At 34.3% G+C, this 15,522-nt stretch overlaps 1 long non-coding RNA gene across 1 annotated transcript in view; it reads right to left on the bottom strand.

Annotated features, from left to right (window-relative positions):
* Positions 1 to 1,674: 1,674 nt before the first annotated feature.
* Positions 1,675 to 15,522, bottom strand: part of LOC103884437 — a 34,216-nt gene continuing 20,368 nt past the window's right edge. The window contains exon 3 of the long non-coding RNA XR_002522106.1: positions 1,675 to 2,669. This is a non-coding gene — a long non-coding RNA (uncharacterized LOC103884437). The remainder of the gene's footprint in view (positions 2,670 to 15,522) is intronic.

The following is a 15,522-nucleotide window of genomic DNA, read 5'->3' on the forward strand; positions in this document are numbered from 1 at the left end:
TAGAATTATATGAATCAGAGATGATGTCATTGAAAAAAATCCACAATAGGCTTTCAAAATCATTAGATATAAATATACACATATGAAATATAGATAGGTATAATAGGCATATGTATGTGTGTGTTTGTGTATTTGTATGTTTATATCTGCACTACTTCAGAGCTGAAGCAATTTTGTTTCTCTTGTAAAGAAGAATAAATAACCTTCAGAATTTTGTATTAATATTATTAACTACAAATTTCGACATACTTTCCACTATAAGGTATTTGATCCTAATTTTATACCACTTAGATAGGAAACTTTCAGTCACCAATCTACATACGAATGTATTCCTTTTTCTAATTTACTCATTTCAGAAATTGGTACCACTAATCACTTGCTCAAGTGAAACACTTATAATTGAGTCAACTTTTGAGCACCAAATTCTTGTATCCAAATGTGACCTTTTCTCCGAATACTCAAGCAGTGTTCACTGATTGACACTTTTGCAATGGTGGACTGTTCTATCTTTGCACTGTTCAATATGAGACCCAGTAGCCCTGTGTGCCTATTAAGCATTGAAATGCAGCTAGTGTAAATGAAAAACTAAATTTTTAGTATTTTTTAATTTAAATTTATTTAAATTTAAATAGCCACATGTGGTTAGTGGTTGCCATATTGGATAATGTATTTCTAGATCAATATAACCAACCACCAAATTTATATATTCTCTTGAATGTATTATATGAATCTCAAATTTAATATGCACTGAACTTGGAGCTTTTGATTTTTTTCACCAAATTGCTTCCTCTCACTTTTCTGTATAATTTACTACTGTTATTTTTTTATTTGCTTGCTCTATAGTATTATAACTTCATAGCATTATCACTCTATCATTTTATACTCTATTTATTGTATTATGGGACTATTTAAGTAGGTTAAATAGAAAAAAAAGAAAAAAGATCTCATCCACATTTTTTTACCACTCTATCCACAGAACCTAGAATAGTGTTATATAGTAATCACTCAATATTTCTTGAATGAATGGATAAACAAGTGTATTGTTAAAAAAATGACAATTCTATAACCATAGACCAACAGTGCTGAGATTAAAGGTGATAAGTTTGTACCTAGCTATTAATTGTATTAGATCTGCCTTTTATGAGTAATGTGTCCTCAGGCAAATGACTGATTGGGTCTCAACTTTATTCTATGTATAAATAGATTATAAAAATACTTACTTTATAGAGTTATTTTAGTCTGGAATAATATAAAGCTTATTTATGACATTTAGTCAATAAATCTTGGCCATAGTAAGAATAGTAATAATAATAGTAACTATTATTATTTCAGTTTTAACTTATATGTGATAGATGTCCTTAGCCAAGATTCTTACATTTTCTGGCATCTGTTTCTTCATCTGCTCCATGGAGCAGTTGGAAGTTTGAATCTCTGTTTTTAGAACTAGCAATCTCCATGATTCTGAATATAAGTCCAATCTCTAGTGCATATTTTAAATGAATTAAAATTGTGCTCTAAATGAACACTAATAAAACACATATATATCCTTCTTTATTCAGTGTCTTTGACTACTGTTTTAGAAAATCAATATTTCTTTTTCTCCAGTCTAAAATGTCTCAAGGAATCACAATATTGACCATTTAAAGTAATAAATTATTGCATATTTTCACATTAATTAGTTGAAATTTCACTGTTGATATTACCCAGTTTTCCTTCACATTTTATTATATTTTCCCCTTAGAAAATTTTGTCTCCTTAATAGATTTAACTTTTGTCTCTTTAACAGATTTAACTTACCAAAGAATAATACAAGAAGGCATTATTATATCTGAGTTTAAGGGACCTTAATGTTACTTAATGATTTTAGCTGGCACCTTTATAAGTTGCAACATAGTGCCAATAGATCAAAAACAAAATGCTCTGAAATTCTAATGCACCATATGTGTTACACTTAGAAAGTAATGAAAGAAAAAGCATATTTAGAGGGGTATGATAGTAGCTTTGCTTTGTACTGAGTAGTAGAAAACCTAACTACTGCACATGCCTATAAGTCATCAAGTTACAGTAACAGGATCTGGCAAGTGGGTAGAATGAACTATTTGCATTAAAAATCTGTCAATTTAAAATGCAATAAAAACAAACAAAAAATCAATGATAATGCATTTAAATTCAAACAGTCATCACAGCACTGCACTGGCAATCAGTCATATTTACCAAGGCCACGTATGTAATAATCCTCCTGATCCCTCTATAATTACTTGCTTTGCCTCTTGAATTATCAACAGCTCTTATGGCTTATTGCCTCATGCTTGCTTAATAAGCATTTGCAATCAATAATCTTGCCACAGAGTAAGAGGCAACCAGCCAGCCAAGCCCAGGGTTTAAATGCCTCACAAGTGATCGTTACATCGGTGTGAACGACAAAGAGGTGGCTGTGCTAATGGGAGAGGCATGCAATAAAAAGGTAATTTAGAAAATCTGCTTGCTGCAATGTGTGGATCTTACCACGGCTGGTGGTGTCTCAGCTATGGGGAATAGTCACCCTTGAAAACACATCTTCAAATCTTTCCCAGAGGTGCTTTTACAGTGATCATCATCTCCAGCAGCTGTCTTCTATATCTTCCTATCAACATAACACATCCAGTTTGCCTGAAGTGCTTTTTGCCCAACTGGAAAAGCAAACAGTTATTTTCTTCATTCACATGGTATATGATGGAGAACAGGAATTTATATGCAAATTTGAGTATTAGTGACACTTTGATGAGAAGAGTTTAAGGACCAATTGTAGTTGTCAAAAATGTTTGAAAACCCCTATTAACGCCATTCACATGGAACATAAAATTGAAGATCCAATAGAGAAAGTGTGTTGTATAGAGAGCAACATCATATTGCTTATTTTATTCAGTCTGTTGAATTGCAGAGATTCACAGATTGTTGTAAAAGAGACAATTGGAAATACATTCATCAGGGTAATTTTATTTCATTTTCAAACTTGTAAATATTAACTATGCTTGTTATTGTTATTACTTAAAATTTACATTTTTTCCACTATTTAAGAGACATTACAGAATATATATTAAAAACACTGCTTTTATTCCCACAGAATATGTATTAAGTAACTAACACAGGAGAGTAATCATTTGAAAAATAAGGCTTGGAAGTGCTTATTTGTATTATCATCTATAAATTAGATCCTAAGTCCACCAAATTACACTTAACATTAATTTTAGCCTGGTTTAACATTGTAAAATGTGTAGTGTGGTACAGTGTTAGAAGGTGCCCCAGGTATCGGCTGAGGCGTCTTTCCAAGACCATTACACATCAGAGATGAGTGATGTCTTACAGGCCCACACTAAAGTCTATTCAGGCCCCTAATAAAGCTTTCACCCAGGAAGAGCTGGGTGTGATAACCTCTTCATGTGGTCAGAAATTGAATCACCGAAGAGTGTTGCCAAGTCTCTCCCTGATAAATAAGACTAAGGGTACAGGCAAACAGGACAGGTGATGTTCATTACTGAGTGATACCAGGGCTACTGAGTTCATCAGAATGATGGAAATCTCCAACAGTTTCTAGAATGGTAGATTCTGTTGTTACCTTTATATTTCTTCATAATTCTTCACAGTGATCGCTAACATTCTATTTTAGGAACTTAAGGGAAGAAAAGAGGGGAAGTTGATGAGGCTCTATGTAAATCTGTCTTATAGGGGAGAGGAGACTCAGGTATGGGGTGGAATTAGTAAAAAGGGAATTAATTCTCTGAGGTTTGTTATAGGGAGATAAAAAGAGCAGAGGGGATTATACCAGTTAACATTTGGTTGTTAGATTAAAAAGAAGATATTCACCTGGTTTTTCAGAAATAGAGTGAATCTAGCAAAGAAAAAAATATGTATTTTCATTGCTTGAAACTCTTAGTTCCTTACATTTTTTATATACAGGGTGTCTCTACTTTGATATTTTCTTAACGTTTCAATTACAAAATACATAAATGTATCAACATATCTTTTTACATTTTTTCTTAATTTATAAAAATTAGAACATAATTAGAGTCTTTTACTCTCAGGAACATATTACACTATGTTCTCGGCAATTTTATTGTCCAAAATAACTTATTAAAGTGAGCTAGTATTTTGGGTTTTGCATTAAATAAGTATATTTTAGCTCTTCTTGTCACAAAAAAGTAACTATGTGAGATAATAAATACGTTAATTTACTTGACTATAGAAAAAATTTTACTCTCTACATGTATCCCATAGCATCATGTTGCAAATCTCAAATATATACAATAAAATTTATTTTTTAAAAATCAAGTTAGCAACAAGTGAAAGCTAAGAGAATACAATAAACAAATAAAACTACGTAAGTATAAAAAATGCATAAGTATAAAGCCTTAGTTGTTCAAATTGGGATCCGCAGTCATATTGTTGAAAATCTGCCAGGTTTACAGAAATTTTTAGTGTTATGTTTTAATTATTGCAATAAAATGGAAGAGAATGTTAATTTAAGCCTGGTTAAGATTACCTGTACTATTGCCTTGTAGACAATACAGAAAAAACAAATCTCAATGACCGTATTTGTTTTTGTGTAGCCAGTTGTCTTAGCATTAGGTCATGCTACTTTAATTATCCTGAGCTAACGATGAAAGAATTGAGTTAAACATTATACATGTGTGATGCATTCAGTCACAGTGAAGGAAAAATAATATCTTGTACATAATTATGTAGGAACAAATGTTTAGTGATAGTTCAGGTGGAGGAAAATGGTAGAATTGAGGTGTAACCAGTCATAGAGCCATAACAGCCTCCAGAAATAAGAAGCAGCTGTGGTAAAAGACTTATTACCAGCTATGTTAGCATCAGCGATTTCCCAACATCATTCTTTATATTAAATGAATGCTGTTAATTAGAATATTTGTATATTGTTATTCTTATTTAACGAATATATCTAATTTTATATAATGTAACATAAAAGCTTTGAGCATCAAATGCTGTAATTGTACATATTAAAATACTCATAAAAATAGTTTTAGCCAACACTAGAGTTTCACATTCTTCTGGTTAGAAAAACACTGTTATAATAGTACTACTGAGAGTATAAAGAGTGTGTGTATCAATCCTTAATAAAATCCAGAAGTTCTTCACAACGTAGAACTCATCTATCCTTTCAAATTTTTCTCCCGCTGGAATACTTCATGTGAACTATGACTTATCCAGACTCACTATTTTCTAAAACGTTAGGAACATTTCCTGCCTTTGCATCTATATTTACTGTTACTCTTGACTGGATTTTCCTGTCCCCATCCTCACTCACTCGCTTGAGATGTATTTGAACTTACAGAACATTGCTCTGCTCCTTACTTATCTTAACATGTATTCTTTTGAAAATATTGTTTTCACATGACATATTTCATTTATCATTCATATATGTATATCTTGTATAAATACATTCTGTGTATATATCCATATTTATCTCCATATATGTATTTTCTATGTTCTTCCCTCCCAAAAAAATAAGCTCCTTGAATATGACCCTGCAGCCAGTGCCTTGCAGATAGAGGGTATATCATAAACATTTGTTGATGTACAGAGAATAAGAAATCTAATGAGAGATAGTTCATACCAAATCTCCATTATATAATAGAAGTATATGTGTGACAGTTTAAGTAGGGAGATATGTTTTGGGGGATGTGTGGGTAGGATTTCAAAGCTATCTCTGTCATTCTCTTCACTTTCTTAATATATGATTATTCCCCACACAATTAGGGATTTATTCTTGTTCCAGACCTTCTTTTTACTTTTTCTTATCCTGCTCATGATGGTTATCAAAGCTGCAAAGCTAAAACACTAACTTCCACAAACCAATCTTAGTCCTTCATCTGTATCAGTGACCAGTAGCTCTCAAGCCATCCCAAATCCAAAAATGCCCAAGAGAATGCATATTCTCCCAGTGTTTTGGCAATGCCACTGGGCAAGTAATATTTGCTAAACATCACAACAAAACAGAAGGGCTTCTAGTATTGCAAGAATTATTATTAAAAGTTTAATTTTGTTACAGATTATAAAATTATCAGATATTTATTATAGAAACTTACACATACAGAAAACTTTAATAACTAATTTATGACTTAATTCCTGAAAACAAAGAAAAGATTTTGTTCACTTCAGAATGGCCGTTGTTGAGTACAATGCCTGAATAACATTAATGAATGATTCTATGACTAGATGGGTAAAAATAAAATTATCATCATTCCTTTAACATTGTAATGTATTCCCTTTTTATCATGCACATGTGCGCATACTTGTTCTTTATGCAAATGTGAATATAATATTGTTGAATCATATATAAATTGTTTTCAATTTAGTATCATATTGTAAACAATAAAAATCTTTTCACCAAAATATGATTAAAATCTGTTTTACTATTTCTCCATGTGGATATGCACTAACTTAACATTTTATAACTTCAGTGATATTCAGGTTGCTCCTAATTTTCACTATTGAAAGTAATGGTATAGAAAATGTAATGCATAAATTTTGATCCCTGACCTCTTTCTCACTTTCTTTCCCGTAGGAACAGTCAGGGTATCATTAATTAAGATGTTAAGTATGGATTTTGTTTTGCAGATGACCTGTAACAGGTTAAGGATTCTCTCTCATACACTAAATGTGATGCATGTTTTTTTAAAATCATAAATTGGTAGATTTTGTCAAATGCTTTTTCCTCACCTATCGAAATCATAATACGGTTTCTGTCATTTAATCTATTAATATGATATACTTCATTGATTTTTTTTTTAATATGTTGAGCCAATCTGGAAATTGAGGAATGGATCTTTTGAGTCATGCTAAGTAACTCTTTAATATGTTGTTATAATTAGTTTGCAAGTTTGAGGATTTGAGGGTTTCTATTTACAAGTAATAATGGGAGATATATATATATATTTGTATAATCTTTATCAGATTTTAGTAACAGGATAATATTGTGGTTGGGATGAGTTACTTCTCATTATTTTTGAAAGAGTTTGATAAGCATTGGTATTACATATTATTAAATGTTTTGTAGAATTCACCAGAGAAGCTATCTAGTCTTGGGATTTTTAGGGAAGCATTTTAATTATTAACTCAATCTTTGCACTTTCTATGGTTCTTCTCATATTTTCTATCTATTCTGTTTTTTTCTTCAGTTTTGATAGTTTGTGTTTTTGTAATAATTTGTCCACTTCATCTAAGTTATCTGATTGGTTTATGTAGAATTGTCCATACAAAGTTTGTTCCCTAATGTTAATAATAAAAAATGAAAACTAATGACAAAAGTATTGCCTAAGAATTATTTTTAATTTCTGTATGGTCAGTAATATTTTATTTCTGTAATGTCTTTTATTCTTGAATTTAAGAAATTATGTATTTTCTCTTTTTTACTGGCTGTCAATTATATTAATATGTTGGTTTATTCTCAAAAATGTTTGTTTTAGTTGCTATTTTTCATTTTTATTTCTGTTCTCGAATTAATGTAAAGTTTTGCTCTAAGATTTTTCTTTTGCCTTAATGGATTTAATTTGCTCTTTTAATTTTTTAGTTCCTTAATGTGAAAGATAGGTTATCCATTTCAGATAATTCCTTTTCTTAATATAAAAGCTTACAACTATAAATTATTCTGTAGGTCCTGGTTTAACTGAATCTTATAAATTTTGATAAATTGGGCTTTTGTTTTCATTCATCTCCAAGTATTTAAAAATTTTTCTTATTATCTGAAATTTCCAGATAGCTTTCTTTCCTTGTGGCATTGGTTATTTATGAATCTGTTGTTTAATGTTCACGTTGCGTTAGTTTCCCAATATTTATTTGGTTATTAATTCACATTTTCAAACCACTGTGTTCAGAGAACACGATTTGTATAACTTAAATACTTTAAACTGTATTGAGATTTGTTTTACAGCCTAACATTGCATTCCAAAGTGTTCCATATGGGCTTGTGAGAAGTATCTATTCTGTTGTTGGGTGATATGCCAATCCCTCCCTTCCTTTTTTTTTTTTTTTTTTTTTTCCCTTTTTTTGATACAGTCTTGCTCTGTCACCCAGACTGGAGTGCAGGGGTGCAATCTCAGGGTCACTGCAACCTCCATGTCTCAGGTTCAAGTGATTCTTATGCCTCAATCCCTGGAGTAGCTGGGACTACAGGCCACTATGACCTGCTATTTTTTTTTTTTTTTAGTAGAGACAGAGTTTTGCTAGGTTGGACTGGCTGGTCTTGAACTCCTGGCCTCAAGTGATTCACCCACCTTGGTCTCCAATTTCTGCTTTTTAATTGCATTGTTTTATATATTAATATTTACCAGACTAAGGTAAAACTTAAATCTGCAATTTCATTTACTTTGAATGTTTTATATATTTTTTCTCTATCATCCATTACTGTCTTTGGTTGGCTTAAATAAATATTTTCTAACATACTGTTTTACCACTGTCATTTGTTATTCAATTTGTTTCTGCATTTTGTTCTCAGAGATTATTTATATTATTAAAATCTTTTTCAAATTAATAGCAACTAAATTTCAACAGCCCCAAAACAACTTTATTCCAGTAAAACTCAATTCCTGTTCCTCTTTGTTATTTTATTTTAATATATATTACATATTTATGCACTGTCTTCTCAGAAACACACATTTCTGATGATTATTCACACAGTTGTCTTTTAAATCAGAAGTATAAAAAAAATTACAGATAACAGTTATTTAGCTATCCTTTGTATCTAAATATATAGTTGCATTTATAAGTGTATTTATTCAAGACATTGGGAAATATTCTGTAGAATCCTTTTGTACTAGGTTTAATAACTGCTAATTTGCTCAGTTATTGTTTATCAGAATATCTAAAGTTCTCTCCAATTTTTAAAGAATTATTTTACTGGATGTAGAATTCTTGGCTTACCGAGTTTCTTCTTTATCTCCACATTTTGAATATATCACCCACATTTCTCTAGCTTCTATAACTTTTGGTGAGAAATCAGCTTAATTTTATGGAGAATTCTTTGAGTGTACTGTGTCATGTCTCTTTTCATGCTTTCAATATTCTTGCTGTGTCCTATCATTGGAGAGTTTAATTATAATGTGTCTAGGTGTGAGTCTCTGTGGGTTTTTCCAACCACTAGTACATTGAGCTTTTTATATATGTAGAATAATATTTTTCACCAAATTTTGGACATTTTTAATGATTTTTTTAAATTTATTTTTTCTGTCCCATTCTTTTGTCCCTCTTTCTGTAACACCCATTAGGCACAAATAGATACACTTGATGTTTTTCACAGGTTTCTGGTGGCTTTATTCATTTTGGTTTTGTTCCTTTTTTTTTCTCTTTGGACTAGATAATCTCCATTGACCTTTCCTTACATTTGCTTATTCTTCTGCTTGCTCATATCTGCTGTTGAGACCACTAGTAAATTATTTATTTTACATTTTAGTCACTGTAAATTTATTTTTTTTCATTTTCATTTTTTATTATACTTTAAGTTCTGGGAAACATGTGTAGAACATGAAGGTTTGTTACACAGGTATACATGTGCCATGGTGATTTGCTGCACTCATAAACCCATCATCCACATTAGGTATTTCTCTTAATGCTATCCCTCCCTTTGCCCCCCACATTCTGACAGGCCCTGGTGTGTGATGTTCCCCTCCCTGTGGCCATGTGTTCTCATTGTTCAGCTCCCAATTATGAGTGAGAACATGCAGTATTTGGTTTTCTGTTCCTGTGTTAGTTTTCAGAGAATCATGGTTTCCAGCTTCATCCAGGTCCCTGCAAAAGACATGAACTCATTCTTTTTTATGACTGGGTAGTATTTGATGGGGTATATATGCCACATTTTCTTTATTGAGTCTATCATTTGGTGGGTGTTTCCATTGGTTCCAAGTCTTTGCTATTGTGAATATTGCTGCAGTAAACACACATGTGCATGTGTATTTCTACTAGAATGATTTATAATCCTTTGAGTATATGCGCAGTCATGGGATGACTGGGTCAAAGGGTATTTCTAGTTCTAGATCCTTGAGGAATTGCCACACTCTCTTCCACAATGGTTGAACTAATTTACATTTCCAACAGTGTAAAAGCGTTCATATTTATCCACATCCTCTCCAGCATCTGTTATTTCCTGATTTTTTAATGATTGTCATTCTAAATGGCATGACATGGTATCTCATTGTGGTTTTGATTTGCATTTCTCTAACGACCAGTATTGATGAGCTGTTTTTCATATGTTTCTTGACTGCATAAATGTCTTCTTTTGAAAAGTGGCTGTTTATATCCTTTGCCCACTTTTTGATAGAGTTGTTTGTTTTATTCTTGTAAATTTGTTTAAGTTCCTTGTAGATTCTGGATACTAGCCCTTTGTCAGATAGATAGATTGCAAAAATGTTCTCCTATTCTGTAGGTTGCAGGTTCACTCTGATGATAGTTTCATTCACTGTGGAGAAGCTCTTTAGTTTCATTATGTCCCATTTGTCAATTTTGGCTTTTGTTACCATTGTTTTGGTGTTTTAATTGCGAAGTCTTTGCTCATCTCTGTGTTCTGAATGATATTGCCTAGGTTTTCTTCCAGGGTTTTTATGGTTTTAGGTCTTACATTTAAATTTTTAATCCATCTTGAGTTAATTTCTGTATACATTTTAAGGAAGAGGTCCAGTTTCAGTTTTCTGCATGTAGCTAGCCAGTTTTCCCAACACCGTTTATTAAATAGGGAATTCTTTCCTCACTGCTTGTTTTTGACAGGTTTGTCAAAGATCAGATGGTTGTAGATGTGTGGTGTTATTTCTGAGGCCTCTGTTCAGTTGCATTGGTTTATGTATCTATTTTGGTACAAGTACCATGCTGTTTTGGTTATTGTAGCCTTATAGTATAGTTTGAAATCAGGTAGCATGATGCCTCCAGGTTTGTTCTTTTTGCTTTGGATTGTCTTAGATATATGGGCTCTTTTATAGTTCCGTAGGAAATTTAAAATAGTTTTTTCTAGTTCTGTGAAGAAAGTCAGTGGTAGCTCGACGAGAATAGCATTAAATCTATAAATGACTTTGGACAGTATGGCCATTTTCACAATATTAATTCTTCCTATCCATGAGCATGGAATGTTCTTCCATTTGTTTGTGTCCTCTCTTATTTCCTTGAGCAGTGGGTGGTTTGTAGTTCTCCTTGAGTAGGTCCTTCACATCCCTTGTAAGTTGAATTCTTAGGTATTTTATTCTCTTTCTAGCAATTGTGAATGGGAGTTTACTCATGACTTGGTTCTCTGTTTGTCTATTATTGGTGTATAGGAAAGCTTGTGGTTTTTGCACATTGATTTTGGATCCTGAGACTTTGTTGAAGTTGCTTATCAGCTTAAGGAGTTTTGGGACTGAGATGATGGAGTTTTCTAAACATACAATCATGTCATCTGCAAACAGGGACAATTTGACTTCCTCTTTTCCTAATTGAATACCCTTTATTTCTTTCTCCTGCGTGATTGCCCTGGCCAGAACTTCCAACATATGTTTAATATGAGTAATGAGAGAGGGCATCCCTGTCTTGTGCCAGTTTTCAAAGGGAACACTTCCAGGTTTTACCCATTCAGTATGATATTGGCTGTGAGTCTGTCACAAACAGCTCTTATTATTTTGAGATATGTTCTATCAATACCTAGTTTATTTAGTGTTTTTAGCATGAAGGGGTGTTGAATTTTATTGAAGGCCTTTTCTGCATCTATTGAGATAATCATGTGGTTTTTGACATTGGTTCTGTTTATGTGATTGATTACGTTTACAGATTTGCATATGTTGAACCAGCCTTGCATCCCAGGGAGGAAGTTGATTTGATTGAGTTTGATAAGCTTTTTGTGTGCTGCTGGATTTGGTTTACCATTATTTTATTGAGAATTTTCACATCAATATTTATCAGGGGTATTGGCCTGAATTTTTTTTTATGTTGTGTCTCTGCCAGGTTTTGCTATCAAGATGATGCTGGCCTCATCAAATGAGTTAAGGAGGATTCCCTCTTTTTCTATTGTTGGGAATAGTTTCAGAAGGAATGGTAGCAGGTCCTCTTTGTACCCCTGGTAGAATTTGACTATGAATCCGTCTGCTCCTGGGCTTTTTTTTTTTTTTTTTTTTTTGGTTGGTAGACTATTTATTACTACCTCAATTTCAGAACTTGTTATTGGTCTATTCAAGGACTTGACTTCTTCCTGGTTTAGTCTTGGGAGGGTGTACGTGTCCAGGAATTTATCCATTTCTTCTAGATTTTCTAGTTTATTTGTGTAGAGGTGTTTATAGTATTCTCTGATGGTAGTCTGTATTTCTGTGGGATCAGTGTTGATATCCCCTTTATTATGTTTTATTATGTATTTGATTCTTCTCTCTTTTTTTCTTTGTTAATATGGCTAGCCATCTATCTATTTTGTTAATCTTCTTAAAATACCAGCTCCTGGATCCATTGTTTTTTTTTGTTTGTTTTTGTTTTTTTGTTTGAAAGGTTTTTCATGTCTCTAGCTCCTTCAGTTCTTCTCTGATCATTGTTTTTTCTTGTCTTCTGCTAGCTTTTGAATTTGTTTGCTCTTGCTTCCCTAGTTCTTTTAATTGTGATATTAGTGTGTCAATTTTAGATCTTTCCCACTTTTCCTGTGGGCATGCAGTGCTATAAATTTCCCTCTAAACATTGCTTTAGCTGCTTCCCAGAGATACTGGTACATTGTGTTTTTGTTCTCATTGATTTCAAAGAACTTATTTATTTCTGCCTTAATTTTATTGGTTACCCAGTTGTCATTCAGGAGCAGGTTGTTCAGTTTCCATGTAGATGTGTGATTTTGAGTGAGTTTCTTAATTCTGAGCTCTAATTTTATTGTACTGAGGTCTAAGAGACTGTTTGTTATGATTTCCCTTCATTCACATTTGCTGAGGAAGTTTTACTTGAAATTATGTGGTCAATTTTAGAATAAGTGTGATTTGGTGCTGAGAACAATGTATATTCTGTTGATTTGGGGTGGAGAGTTCTGTAGATGTCTATCAGGTCTGTTTGGTCTTAAGCTCATTTCAAGTCCTGAATGTCTTTGTTAATTTTCTGTTTCATTGTTCTGTCTAATATTGACAGTGGGATATTAAAGTCTTCCACTATTATTGTGCGGGAGTCTAACTCTCTTTGTAGGTCTCTAAGAACTTGCTTTATGAATATGGCTGCTCCTGTATTGGGTGCATATATATTTAGATATCTTGCTCTTCTAGTTGCATTGATCCTTTTACCATTACGTAATGCCCTTCTTTGTTGTTGTTGTTTATTATTATTTTTTTTGATATTTGTTTGTTTAAAGTCTGTTTTATCAGAGACTATAGTTGCAGCCTCTGCTGTTTTTTTTTTTTTCTTTCTATTCGCTTTGTAAATCTTCCTCCATTCCTTATTTTGAGCCTATGTATGTCACTGCACATGAGATTCAGTTCTCCTGAACACAGCACATCAATTGGTCTTGACTCTTTATCCAATTTTCCAGTCTGTGTCTTTTAATTGGGGCATTGAGCTTGTTTCCAATGAAGGTTAATATTATGTGTGAATTTGATACTGTAGTTATGATGTTAGCTCGTTATATTTTGCCTGTTAGTTGATGCAGTTTCTTCATATAGTTAGCAGTTCCTGTAACCTTATTTCAATCTTCTTAGCTTTCTTACATTGTGTTAGAACATGCTCCTTTAGCTGGGAGGAGTTTGTTATTACCCACTTTCTGAAGCCTGCTTCTGTCAATTTGTCAAACTCGTTTTCCATCCAGTTTTGTTCCTTTGCTGGGGATAGAGCTGTAATTCTTTGGAGGAGAAGAGGCATTCTGGGTTTTGGAATGTTCAGCCTTTTTGTGCTGGTTTTTCCTCATATTCATGGATTTATCTACCTTTGGTTTTTGATGTTGAGGATCTTTGGATGGAGTTTTCAGGTGATTGTCCTCTTTGTTTATGTTGATCCTTTTTCTTTCTGTTTGTTAGTTTTCCTTCTAACAGTCAGGCCCATCTTCTACAGGTCTGCTGGAGTTTTCTGGAGGTCAACTCCAGACCCTGTTTGCCTGGTTATCACCAGTGGAGCCTGCAGAACAGTAAAGATTGCTGCCTGCTCCTTCCTCTGGATGCTTCATCCCAGAGGGGCACTTGCCAGATGCCAGCTGGAGTTCTCCTGTACAAGGTATCTGTCGACCCCTGCTGGGAGGTGTCTCCCTGTCAGGAGGCACAGGGGCCAGAGACCCACTTGAGGAGGCAGTCTGTTCCTTAGCAGAGCTGGAGCTGGGAGATCCGCTGCTGGGAGATCTGCTGCTCTTTTTAGAGCCAGCAGGCAGGAATGTTTAAGTCTGCTGAAGCTGCACCCACAGCCACCCCTTTCCCCAGGTGCTCTGTCCCTGGGAGATGGGAGTTTTATCTAAAAGCCCCTGAGTGGGGCAGTTGCCTTTCTTTCCGAGATTCCCTGCCTAGAGAGGAGGAATTTAGAGAGGAAGTCTGACTGCAGTGGCTTTGCTGAGCTGTGGTGGGCTCTGCCCAGTTTGAACTTCCCAGAGGCTTTTTTCACACTGTGAGGGGAAAACCACCTACTCAAGCCCCAGTAATGGTGGATGCCCCTCCCCCTACCAAGCTCGAGTGTCTCAGATCAACTTCAGACTGCTGTGCTGGCAGCCACAATTTCAAGCCAGTGGATCTTAGCTTACTGTCTCCCTGGGTTGGGATCTGCTGAGCAAGACCACTCGACTCCCTGGATTTAGCCCCCTTTCCAGGGGAATGTATGGTTCTGTATCCCTGGCATTCCAGGTGCCACTGGGGTCTGAAAACAAAAAAGCAAACAAACAAACAAACAACAAAACAAAACAAAAAAACTCTTGCAGCTAGCACAGTATCTGCCCAAACAGCTGCCCCATTTTGTGCTTGAAACCCAGGGCCCTGGTGGTGTAGGCACCTGAGGGAATCTCCTGGTCTGCGGGTTGCAAAGATCATTGCTAAGGTATAGTATCTGGGCCGGAGAGCACCATCTCTCATGGCATGGTCCCTCAGGGCTTCCTTTGGCCAGGGAGGAGAGTTCCCTGAACCCTTGCACTTACCCGGTGAGGCAACGCCCAACCCTGCTTCTACTTGCCCTCTGTGGGCTGCATCCACTGTCTAATCAGTCCCACCTTGAAAATGCACTCCAGTTGGGCAACAGAGCGAGACTCCCTCAGTTGAAAATGCAGAAATCACCCACCTTGTGCGTTGGTCTTGCTGGGAGCGGCAGACCAGAGCTGTTCCTATTCAGACATCTTGACCCTATTGTAGATTTAAACCGTAGAATTTCATTCTGGTTCTTTTTCTATAATGTCTATATCTCATGGTATTTTCTTATTGGTAAAGCACCATTCTCATAGGTTCCCTTAGATTTTTAGACAAAATTCATTTTTCTTCTTTGGACATAATCAAGGCAACTGATTTAAATCCTTGTCTAGTAAGTTCAACATCAGGTCTCCTTCAGAGACAGTTTCTATTTACTCCTTTTTTCTGTGTATTAGACATAAAT

Source organism: Papio anubis, chromosome 3 (genome assembly GCF_008728515.1).
Source record: "Papio anubis isolate 15944 chromosome 3, Panubis1.0, whole genome shotgun sequence".
Lineage (NCBI taxonomy): Eukaryota > Metazoa > Chordata > Mammalia > Primates > Cercopithecidae > Papio > Papio anubis.